The 12,479-nt window shown below is 44.6% G+C and overlaps 1 pseudogene; it reads right to left on the bottom strand.

The window, feature by feature from the left end:
- Positions 1–1,512: 1,512 nt before the first annotated feature.
- On the bottom strand, positions 1,513–2,169 carry LOC148776103 (polyribonucleotide 5'-hydroxyl-kinase Clp1 pseudogene; annotated as a pseudogene).
- Between the last annotated feature and the right edge of the window lie 10,310 nt (positions 2,170–12,479).

The raw sequence follows: 12,479 nt of genomic DNA on the forward strand, positions 1-12,479 counted from the left end.
CATTCCTTTGCTGGGTGGACCTCCCCAACATGGTAGGTTGCTTTCTCCAAGCCAGAAGGGAGAGAATCTACAAGCTAGGGGGAAGGTATTATTATTCTCTAAGTGATTCATGGGGTCGCAAACAGTCGGACACGACTGAGTGACTGAACTGAACTGAATCTAGTCACAGAAGTGCCATCCCATCACCTTTGCCATACTCTACTAGTTAGAAGTAAATCGATGAGAAAGGCTTACATAAAGTGTTAATGCCAGGAGGCAGAGATCACTAAGGGACACTTAAAGCCTGCCTGCCACAGTGAAAGTCAAAGCCAAGCTGCTGTGTGTGCCCAGGCAGTGGGGACAGTGGGGCCCAGACACTGCTCTGCTCCCCCAGCCACAGGCCCTAAAGCAGCACTGTGGCTACCCCAGATAAGGAAATCCCCTTTGCAATTTATCTATGCCACTTTATACCAAAGCACCGTATAGATTAAAAGTAGCCATCAGTCAAAGAGTCATATTATTAATACCTGTAAAGATGGACAACTCCATAAATAGAAGAGGTAGGGTATGTGATAAACTTGAAAATTCATGTTCTAAGTGAAGGCACTCAAAATTTTCCTCCCACCTCCTCACCTTGTCTCCCCAGTGACCCGTTAGACACAGCATCTTCCAAATATCTCAGATATGTGGGCCAAACACAGCCCAGGTTTCCAAATGTGACCCGATTTTATAGATTGCTGCATCCAAATTCCAGCCTTTTTCTTCTGGGAAGGGAGACAGAGCCCACAGTCTTGGAAAACTTGCTCTAGACTTCCAACGCTTGTCTCAGAGAACCAGTCATAGTGTAATGGGGCACAGCCTGGCCTTTCTGGAAGACAGGTCCCAGATTGCCAACCTCACTTTATCCTGGAATTATCTCACCAATGTTACAGCCTTCCCTCACATCCTAGTTCTTTGTGCTTTATTCATTTAGTAAGAGATCACTGAGCACCTACACTTTGCCAGGCATTGATATGAGGACGTAAATAAGATTCTTGCCCTGGAGAAGGAAGATGCAAAAAAATCAATGCAGTGACGTTTTTTCTCTCCATAATCTCAGTCTGACCAGGCAGAGTTGGGACACCAAGGGGTGATGTCAGAGAAAAATTCAGAGAAGATGAATTTTTGGTTTGAGACAAGTCTTTAAAAAATAAGTAGTGAAGTGAAGTCGCTCAGTCGTGTCCGACTCTTTGCGACCCCATGGACTATAGACTGCCAGGTTCCTCCATCCATGGGATTCTAAAGGCAAGAGTACTGGAGTAGGTTGCCATGCCCTCCACCAGGGGATCTTCCTAACCCAGGGATTGAACCCGGGTCTCCTGCATTGTAGGCAGACGCTTTACCGTCTGAGCCACCAGGGAAGACTAGGACCTATTTAAGAAGGGGTCCCCAGAAATGTTTAACCATCTGAGGTTGAACTATTTTTGAAACTGTCTTTTCCAAAACCCATCACCGTGGAAGTGACAGCCGCTAAGAGGGGGCAGAGAGTTTTAACTAGCAAACGCCGGCACAGCGTCCAGCCCCCTCCCTCCACCCTGCCTTGCCGCGGGCTCTGACCTTATTATAAAGCTTGATGTTGGTGCCAGGCGTGGTGAAGCCGAAGTGGTACACCAGCGGGGCCTGGATGGAGAACCCATCCTCGACGTCCGCCTGCCGCTCAATGTAGAGGGCCCCCATGGTGCCGGGGATGGACACAGAGCCCTGGCCCACGTACGTGGGACGGCGGCCCAAATGCACGGCGTAGTTGAGCAGCAGACAGCACACGGTGGACTTGCCCACGTCGGTGGGGCCCACGACCATCACCCGGGGGCCCCGCTCCTCCTCCTTCTCTGTCTGCCTCCGCATCTGCTCCAAGGCCGTATGCATGTTGAGATAAAGCAACATCGGCGTGTCCTTGGAGACGTAAGCCACCTCGGTGCGGCCACTGAGCTGCAGCGAACAGCCGTGCCAAGTGAAGACCTCCACCTTGGCGCCGGCATCGAAGGTGAACTTCTTGTTTCGGGTCAGCTCTGTGCCGAAGATTTCTGCCATGCCAGCCAGCAGCTCCAGTTGAACTGACTGTGACGCCTCCACCTCAAAGCGAAGCTCTGTCTCCCGCTCCTGTTCAAATTTAGTTGTTGGCTTCTTGTCGTCACTGGCCTCCTCTCCCATCCTTCCCGTGTGGCTGCGTTGTCTGTAAACCAAGAAAATAGGACCCAAGCCCAGCAGCAAGACGCGCTCACCGAGACCCACGCCGGAAAAAATAAGTAGGTAGGTGTTAAATACTGGTTTCCTGGGAGGCTCAGCGGTAACTCCTACAATACAGGAGACATAGGAGACGCCTGTTCAATCCCTGGGTTGGAGAAGGAAATGACAACCCACTCCAGTATTCTTGTCTGGGAAATCCCATGGACAAGGGAGCCTGGTGGGCTTCAGTCCACTGGGTTGCAAAGAGTCAGACACGACTGCAAATGCAGATGCAGATGTTAATTGAAAATTAGTGCAGACCAGAGGGGATCAGGAAAAGGCAAAGAAGGCTGTCTCAGTGAGTAGGCCATGAAGACAGAGAGGCCTGATGCCACCAAGAACCTGCAGTCCCATTCCTGGGGGCCTCCTGGGCCATATTAACATGTGTGCTCTCAGAAAAGAAGAAATATCATATGACATCCCTTAAATATGGAATCTTAAAAGATATGATACAAATGAACTTACTTAAAAAACTGAAAGAGATTCACAGACTTAGAGAAAGAACTTATGGTTGCCGGCGGGAAGGATGGGAGAAGGCATAGTTAGAGAGTATGGGATGGACATGTACACACTTGATGTTTAGTCACCAAGTTGTGTCTGATTCTTTGAGATGCCATGGACTGTAGCCTGCCAGGCTCTTCTGTCCGTGGGGTTTCCCAGGCAAGAATACTGCAACAGGTTGTCATTTCCTTCTCCAGCATATTCACACTGCCATATTTAAAATGAATAACCAACAAGGACCTACTGTACAGCACGTGAAACTCTGCTCAATGTTAGGTGGCAGCCTGGAGAGGAGGGAGGGGAGTTTGGGGGAGAATGGATACATGTTTATGTATAGCTGAGTCCCTTGGCTGTTCATCTGAAACTACCACAACATGGTTTGTTTATCAGCTATACTCAGATACAAAATAAAAAGCTTAAAAAATTTTGCACTTGACACGGACAGCACTGAGATGCCCCTGAGGAGCTTCTGACAGAGACCACAGGCATGAAAAGATAACATCTTAGAAAGCTCACTATGACTTCTGTTGGCGGGGCAGGATTAGACAGAGTCAAGAGCAAATGGTGGACCAGATGTGAGCTTCCTCAGTGATCCAATGGAGACAGAAGAAAGGTATGAACAGGAGAGGTGTCAAGGGGCAGAGTTGGTAGGGTGGAGACAGATAAGTCTGCCTAAATTGGGGCAGGAGGAATATGGATGGTACAGGAAAAAAAAAGGAATTCCTGCTAAAATCTCAGGGCCATTTAGAAGGAAGAAGAAGAGTGCAGAGGGCAACTGGATAGATGGCAGCACTAATCTCCAGAATAACTGGTAAAGAAGTTGAAGCAGCTTTGAACAAAAAGATGCTTAGGTTAATTTTGCACAGGTGGAGGGGAGCATTTCCGTGGCTCATTCCAGCCAAGATGAATAGTGGTCAAGTACACACACAGATCTGGAGCTTGGGGTGGGGATCTTTGCAAATTTCTTAAAATCATAATCTTCTCCCCAAGAGAGGATGGTTTCAGTCTTGTGCATCCAAAAGCCTGTGGAATATTGATTAATAAACTAAAGTGTTAAAAATGAATGTTTGGATTTTGGCTCTTTGCTGTCTCTGCAAATGGACATGATGTTTTTCTTATTCCCCTGTGAGCCCAGCAGGTGTGATGTCACTTCCAAACCACTAGGAGGATGAAAGTGAAAGTCGCTCAGTCATGTCTGGCTCTTTGCAACTCCATAGACTATCACACAGTCCATGGAATTCTCCAGGCCAGAATACTGGAGTGGGTAGCCTTTCCCTTCTCCAGGGGATCTTCCCAACCCAGAGATCAAACCCAGGTACCCCACATCACAGGCAGATTCTTTACCATCTGAGCCACAAGGGAAGCCCAGGAGGATGGAGATCCCTATCAAATTCAGACTTGGAGGAAGGGATGACCCCACCTTAAGAGACCATCTTCACTGTTATGTGTTGTGAATTTGTGTGTGTGTGTGTGATTTGTACACTTCAGAATTTATCCTTCCCAGTCATCATATTTGTCTGGGATCCAGGGGACATTCATATAGAAAACGATGAAATATAATTGCTGCTGTACATTTTGCACATCTCATCTTTCCTTTAATGACAAGTATGGCTGCTTCTTCACCAATATCTGCCCCCACACCCTTTCTCAAACCTCAACTTTCTTGCCTGCTGTCATTCATATTCAAAGAATATTTATTGACCATCTGATATATTCCAGGAGCCCAGGCAGGCTCCTGTAGGAGCCCAGGTAGGCTGTGTGTTAAAAAAAGGAAGGCCCCGATTAAAATGAAGACACCACCTTGAAGATGGAGTATATTAAACTAAAGGCACCCTTGAGTATTTCACCAAGGTGGGGAGTCTGACCCCCGCAGGACCTCAGTTACTGGAAACCAAGGACTGTAACAAAGATGTCGAAGGAGGACCCAGGCTGCAGGTGGGAGGATAAGGGTCTGTGTGTGCATGTCAGTCACTCAGCTGTGTCCGACTCTTTGTGAGCCCCCCAGGGACTGTAGCCCACCAAGCCTCTCTGTCCATGGAATTCTCCAGGCAAGAATACTGGAGTGGGTTACCACTCCCTTCTTCAGTAGAAGGGTCTGCTTGGGCCCTACTATTTATCATGTATAACTTTGCTTGATATTGATTTTCCCATCTGTAAAATAAGGCAGCAGGACTAGATTTGAGATCATTTTAGTTTTGATGAAGGCAAAACAGAGGGATCAGGAAAAATCCATAGTGCAGAGGAAAGCCTACTGGGGAGAAAGCAAGTTTTTTTGGAAAAAATGATTGGCAAAGGAGCTGGTTACTCAAAGGAAGTGGAAGAGTGTCAATTATATTTGATTATCTTACCTACTACTCATTTGGGGTAAAAACTGTTAGTTCATTATTCACTCGCTCCTTCCTTCATCACTGGAAGCCAACTGCAGTCCAAGGTCTGTGCCAGAAACAGACACATATCACTGGAAATAGACACATACCACTGGGAATAGACACGTATCACTGGAAATAGATGGATATTACTGGTTCTTCCTTTTAGGACCTCACGGTCTGTGGGGAGCAGAGCCATGAACAGATCACAGCAGTGGTGGATAATCAGTGCTAACAGAGTTTGTACAAAGTACAGTGGAAGCCAAAATGTCTCATGTGTCCAGAGAGGTGACATTTCATCCATCCAACTTGCCTTCCTTTAGTCTTTGCTCTAGAACAGGTACTAGCCCACCCTCAGGAGCCCCAGGGTGAACCAGATATACAAGGTCCATACTCTGCCATGGGGAACCTTATATCAGAACCTTATATCAGTGCTGGGTCTTATATGAAGACCCAGCACTGCCAAAAATAAATAAATAATAAATAAATAAAAGAGTGGATGATGGGAGAGAAATGCTACTAGATGTTTTTTATTCTATGTTACCTCCCTTAACTCCAATACTTTGGCCACCTGCTGCAAAGAACAGACTTATGGGAAAAGACCCTGATGCTGGCTGGTAAAGATTGAAGACAGGAGGAGAAGGGGATGACAGAGGATGAGATAGTTGGATAGCATCATCAGTTCCATGGACATGAGTTAGAGCAAGTTCCGGGAGATCGTGAAGGACAGGGAGACCTGGCACGCTGCAGTCTGTGGGGTCGCAAAGAGTCGGACACGACTGAGCAACTGAACTGAACCTCCCTTGCCTGGACCTTTTCCTTGCATGAGCCTCATTCATACAGCTCTCTCTAAAGGCCTTACCCATAACGCATCTACCCTGGTAAGGACACACCTCCCTCACCATCATCCCAAAATTCTGCACAGAAATGTGGAGGCTGGAATCACTTTGAAATTTAAGGGGAAAGAGATTTTGAACCACACAAACTAAAATCAATCCAAGAAGAACACAATCAAATAAAGGTTTTCCAGGGGTCTTCTTTAGAACTTTCAGACAACACTAAATGTAGATTTCTGCCATTGAGAAGATGTAAGAGATTTTAATGTCTTCCAAAATATATTCAGGAATATGTAATGGACTACTTGGTGTTCATTTGAAATTCTGCTTCAGAATAAATCGCCAGAAAGAAGTTGTTTTATATTCCTTTTACTACAAATGCCTCACAGTGGAATCCATGGAGCCACACGCCTGCCTGCTAAGTCTCCTCTTCAGATATATGCAAACGTCTTCCCAGCGTGCATTAATTTATCAGACACTGACACTGAAAACTGAGCAAGTTTAGGCAAATCCAAAATTCTGCTCCCAGTGGAGCTGAGAAGCTGCAGTGGTTACTTGTTATTTCATATATAATAATGTCCCCTAGTTATCTAAAAAGGCCAGTCCCAGAGGGTTCCTTTTAACCAGCAAATGACCTTCTATGAACTTCAGTTTTCCTTTCTTACATAAAGACAGAGTAACCCCAGCAGTGGTGGGACTTTTCAGGGAAAGGTAATGAAGCCCTCTCTTCATTTATCTGTATGTAGTTCAAGGAACTTGAGGGATTTTCTTTCCCAAAGCAACCCCACCTCTGCCGTCACCCCCTATCCCCCCACCGCCACCACACACACAATTAATTTTCTAATAAGAGGAGCATCTCTATTGAATTTATCCAGGATATTTCTACCATGTAAATACATCCTACTAGACAATCAGACATTCTCACCCATAATGCCTCTACCCTGATAATGACACACCTCCCTCACCATCATTCCAAAATTCTGCATAGAAATGTGGACGGTGGAATCATTTTGAAACTTAAGGGGATAGAGATTTTGAACCACACAAACTAAAATCAATCCAAGAATAACACAATCAAATTATTTAAAAGCAATGGTCAAAACTATGTGTACCAATTATAAAGCAATTATCTTTCATCTCAATAACCTCAGAGAAGCAGATGACACTACCCTTATGGCAGAAAGCAAAGAAGAACTAAAGAGCCTCTTGATGAAAGGGAAAGAGGAGAGTGAAAAAAGTTGGCTTAAAATTTAACATTCAGAAAACTAAGATCATGGCATCTGGTCCCATCATTTCATGGCAAATAGATGGGGAAACAGTGGAAACGGTGACAGACTATTTTTTGGAGGCTCCAAAATCACTGCAGATGGTGACTACAGTTATGAAATTGAAAGACGCTTGCTCCTTGGAAGAAAAGCTATGACCAACCTAGACAGCATATTAAAAAGCAGAGCCATTACTTTACCAACAAAGGTCCGTCTAGTCAAAGCTATGGTTTTTTCAGTAGTCATGTATGCATGTGAGAGTTGGACTATAAAGAAAGCTGAGCACTGAAGAATTGATGCTTTTGAACTGTGGTGTTGGAGAAGACTCTTGAGTGTCCCTTGGACTGGAAGGAGATCCAACCAGTCCATCCTAAAAGAAGTCAGTCCTGAATATTCATTGGAAGGACTAATGCTGAAGCTGAATCTCCAATACTTTGGCCACCTGATGCAAAGAACTGACTCACTGGAAAAGACCCTGATGCTGGGGAAGATTGAAGGCAGGAGGAGAAGGGAACAACAGAGGATGAGATGGTGGATGGCATCACCGACTCGATGGACATGAGTTTGAGCATGCCCTGAGAACTGGTGATGGACAGGTAAGCCTGGCGTGCTGCAGTCCATGGGGTCGCAAAGAGTCAGACACGATTGAGTGACTGAACTGACCTTTCAGCTCCAAATCCACCCTTTCTACTCTGTTTTGTGGTACTGGGTTGAGACTCTGTAAAGCACATTTCTCCCTGGCCATCTGGCTCCCTGCTGGGCTCAGCCAATAGATGTTAGAGGAAGGTGGTAAGTTGGGGCTGAAGAAAGGGCTTGCTCCTTCCTATCTGCTTCCTGTTTCATTGATTGGTGTTGTCTCAGCAGAAGTCTCTCATCCTGCCAGAGGCAATGATTCCTGTCTCCTGTCAGCCTCAAGGTATCCCCACATTGGTACAACCAGGGACCAGTCAGGGAAACAGAAATGACACTATATATATTTGTTGTTGTTCAGTTACTAAGTCGTGTCTGACTCTTTGCAACTGCATGGACTGCAGCACGCCAGGCTTCCCTGTCCTTCACTATCTCTCAGAGTTTGCCCAAACTCATGTCCATTGAATTGGTGATATCATCCAATCTGCTGCTGCTGCTGCTGCTAAGTCACTTCAGTCGTGTCCGACTCTGTGTGACCCCATAGACGGAAGCCCACCAGGCTCCCCCTGGGATTCTCCAGGCAAGAACACTGGAGTGGGTTGCCATTTCCTTCTCCAATGTGTGAAAGTGGAAAGTGAAAAGTGAAAGTGAAAGTGAATTCGCTCAGTCATGTCCAACCCTTAGCGACCCCACGGACTGCAGCCCACCAGGCTCCTCCATCCATGGGATTTTCTAGGCAATAGTACTGGAGTGGTTTGCCATTGCCTTCTCCATCATCCAATCTAGAAAACTGAAAAAGCAGAAAGGAGACACTGAGATAAAACAAATAAGCAACCCCAGGAAGTAGCTGCCACCCAAATGCTAAAAGAAAGACATGGGAGTTATCAAAACTTAAAAGCCTAGAGGAAGGACCCAGCAGAGCCTCTGAGGAGAAGCCTTGCCTGGTTGATGTTGAAACCCCAGGAACTCAGAGGAAGAGGTTCATAGAACTGGGAGCTGGCCTTGAAGGTGAGACTGCTGTCTGGTTGGCAGAATCTGTAGAGGAAAAAAATCTCACTTTAAGCCTAGACTGTGTCCACTATTGTAATTCAAGAATGTCTAGGCATTTTTACTGAACTTTTGAGGTTGGTCTAAGAGAAATTATATCAATTGATGTATTTATTTGTTAGTTTGCTTTTTTGTCTATTTCTTTGTTTTACCTCAAGGAAGAGGAAATAGATTTTAATGATCAAGTGACCAGTGAGAAAGGTTGGAAAATAAAGAGTATGTATGGCATTCAATTCTCAGCTTGGTCTCTGACAAATATGGACTCCTGTGAGGAGAGAGAGAGAAATGGTAAACAGGCTTAAGAAATCATATTCATGAAATTCTTGTAAAACACAGGCACCAGGGAGACCTCTTAGATTTCCACATAGCACAGTGTATCACAAACTACAGGAAATCAGTTCTTTGCCCCCCAGTCTCTGGCAAAAGCATCTCTGTCACCTGTCTGAAAGCTGCCTACTCAGAGGCTGACAGTTTAAATTGGAGAAACAAGAGACATTCACATAAGAGTAAGAGAATTTTTACCCTGACACCTACTTTGCTGTAGCTTCATGAAATGAAAGGTGTATTGATAAAAGAATTTTTACAGAGATCAATTTTCAAACTCAGAGACTGATACATGGGGTCAGGCAGATCAAGAAACACTATAATGGCGCTCACATGTCTTATTGTAATCACGTACCAATAATAATCACTCATATTTTTACTCTGCTTTATTCAATACGCAGAGTTCTCACAGAGACCATCTCACGAGCACTCCTCCATAGAGACTTCTGGACACTGTCCCTAGGTCTTTTCCCCATATCAGAGAGGTATTATTCTCAACTAAAAAGACTCACGAACCCTAGAACTCAGTTCTTCATCTTGGTATTTGCCATGACAAAACAAGGGCAACAAATCCTGCCTTGCCAATTATTAATAAAATCATTTAATTTAGTCTTAGTTTTTTAATCTGTAAAATATGCTTATGAATGTAGATTATGATGATTTAAAAGCTTAGAATGTGGCTCAGAGACAAAGAATCTACCTGCAATTCAGGAGACTCAGGTTCGATCCCTGAGTCGGGAAGATTACCTGGAGGAGGGCATGGCAACCCATTCAAGTATTCTTGCCTGAAGAATCCTATGGACAGAGAAGCCTGGCAATATACTGTCCATGGGGTCGCAAAGAGTGGGACTCAACTGAAGTGACTGAGCATGCCCATACACAATATGCCCAAAATTGATGTGCCTTTTGGTTCATGGATTGCCCTCTTTCTGGAATGGAATTTTCCCTTTTCCCATGTAACAAAATTATATTCAAGGCCATTATCTCAATAAAATGCTCTCTGCATCCCCACCCAAACGGTTTAATCACTACCTGCTTGGTAATCCCCATCTGACTTTATTCTTGCTTCAGCTATCATATGTCTATAGAGTTCTTCTTAATATATCATATGTCTATAGAGTTCTTCTTAATAGACTGTGAACCACAACAGGGAAAGGACTGTGTCTTATTCTACTTTGTCATATTTAGAAGAATTCAACTTCAGTTCAATTCAGGCACTCAGTCATGTCCAACTCTTTGCTACACCATGGACTGCAGCATTCCAGTCTTTCCTGTCCATCACCAACTCCCAGAGCCTACTCAAATTCCATCAAATGCGATGTCCATTGCATCGGTGATGCCATCCAACCATCTCATCTTCTGTCATCCCCTTCACCTCCCACCTTCAATCTTTCCCAGCATCAGGCTCTTTTCCAATGAGTCAGTTCTGTGTATCAGGTGGCCAAAGATTGGAGTTTCAGCTTCAGCATCAGTCCTTCCAATGAATATTCAGGACTGATTTCCTTAAGGTTGATTGGTTGGATCTCCTTGCAGCCCAAGGGACTCTCAAGAATCTTCTCCAACACCACAGTTTAAAGGCATCAATTCTTCGGCCCTCAAGTTCCTTTATAGTCCAGCTCTCACATCCATACATGACTACTGGAAAAACCATAGCTTTGTCTAGATGGACCTTTGTTGGTAAAGTAATGGCTCTGCTTTTTAATATGCTGTCTAGGTTGGTACTAGCTTTTCTTCCAAGGAGAAAGTGTCCATCACAGAGTTCAATTAAGCTGAATTAAATATGATGGAAGGGAATGAACTTTATTCACTAAAATTTTCAGCTCATCCTTTGGATCAGTTCTTCCCATGAGAACATACCCTTCGTTTTCTTTAATAAAAGCCAATGAGGATTTAGGATTCACTTGGAAGAATCCACTCATCCTTTGCCTGCTTAAATGCTACTTCTCCTGGTCACATCTGTTCCAGAAAGACTGCGTTCCCTCCAATGCCATGAGTCTGAAACTTCAGTCTGCTTAACCATCCCCCAGGAATATTAAATTCCTATTTCTCGGAAGAATGTGATGGAGAGAGAACTCTGAATTTTCAATTAATTCCTTAGTAGTCCTGGTACTGTAAGTCATAGAAGTGCACTTGGGAACATAAAGTCTTGGCTAGATGAATGGAGATCTCACCCCTCCCCCCATGGAGGCTCCGGATGCCTGCACCCTCCCCACCCATCCACAGCTCCTCACGCAGCTGTTACCTGCTTCTCTTTAGGCCTCTTTGCAAGACTTTTCAAACAGCCAATAGGGAAAGTCAATTAGAAAGAGCTTTGATTGAAGGGAGAATGACCTTGATTCTAATACAGGCTCTACTCATGACTGTCTATTGGCTCTGTCCTAGAGGAGGAAATTTGGGGATATTATTACCAGTCCAGTATGTAATAGTTCCTAATATAACAGATAGAAAAGGCAGAGGAACCAGAGATCAAATTGCCAACATCCGCTGAATCATTGAAAAAGCAAGAGAGTTCCAAAAAAACATCTATTTCTGCTATATCGACTATGCCAAAGCCTTTGACTGTGTGGATCACAATAAACTGTGGAACATTCTGAAAGAGATGAGAATACCAGACCACCTGAACTTCCTCTTGAGAAACCTGTATGCAGGTCTGGTAGCAACAGTTAGAACTGGACATGGAACAACAGACTGGTTCCAAATAGGAAAAGGAGTACGTCAAGGCTGTATATTGTCACCCTGCTTATTTAACTTATATGCAGAGTACATCATGAGGAACGCTGAACTGGAAGAAGCACAAGCTGGAATCAAGATTGCTGGGAGAAATATCAATAACCTCTAATATACAGGTGACACCACCCTTATGTCAGAAAGTGAAGAAGAACTAAAGAGCCTCTTTATGCAAGTGAAAGAGAGTGAAAAAGTTGGCTTAAAGCTCAACATTCAGAAAACTAAGACCATGGCATCCGGTCCCATCAGTTCATCTGAAATAGATGGGGAAACAGGGGAAATGGTGGCTGACTTTATTTTTTGGGACTCCAAAATCACTACAGATGGTGATTGCAGCCATGAAATTAAAAGACACTTACTCCTTGGAAGGAAAGTTATGACCAACCTAGACCGCATATTAGAAGGCTATGGCACCCCACTCCAGTATTCTTGCCTGGAAAATTCCATGGGAGGAGGAGCCTGGTAGGCTGCAGTCTATGGGGTTGCAAAGAGTTGGACACGACTGAGCAACTTCACTTTCACTTTTCACTTTCATGCAT

Source organism: Moschus berezovskii, chromosome 11, assembly GCF_049115385.1.
Source record: "Moschus berezovskii isolate FMDL1 chromosome 11, NW_MosBer_1.0, whole genome shotgun sequence".
NCBI lineage: Eukaryota > Metazoa > Chordata > Mammalia > Artiodactyla > Moschidae > Moschus > Moschus berezovskii.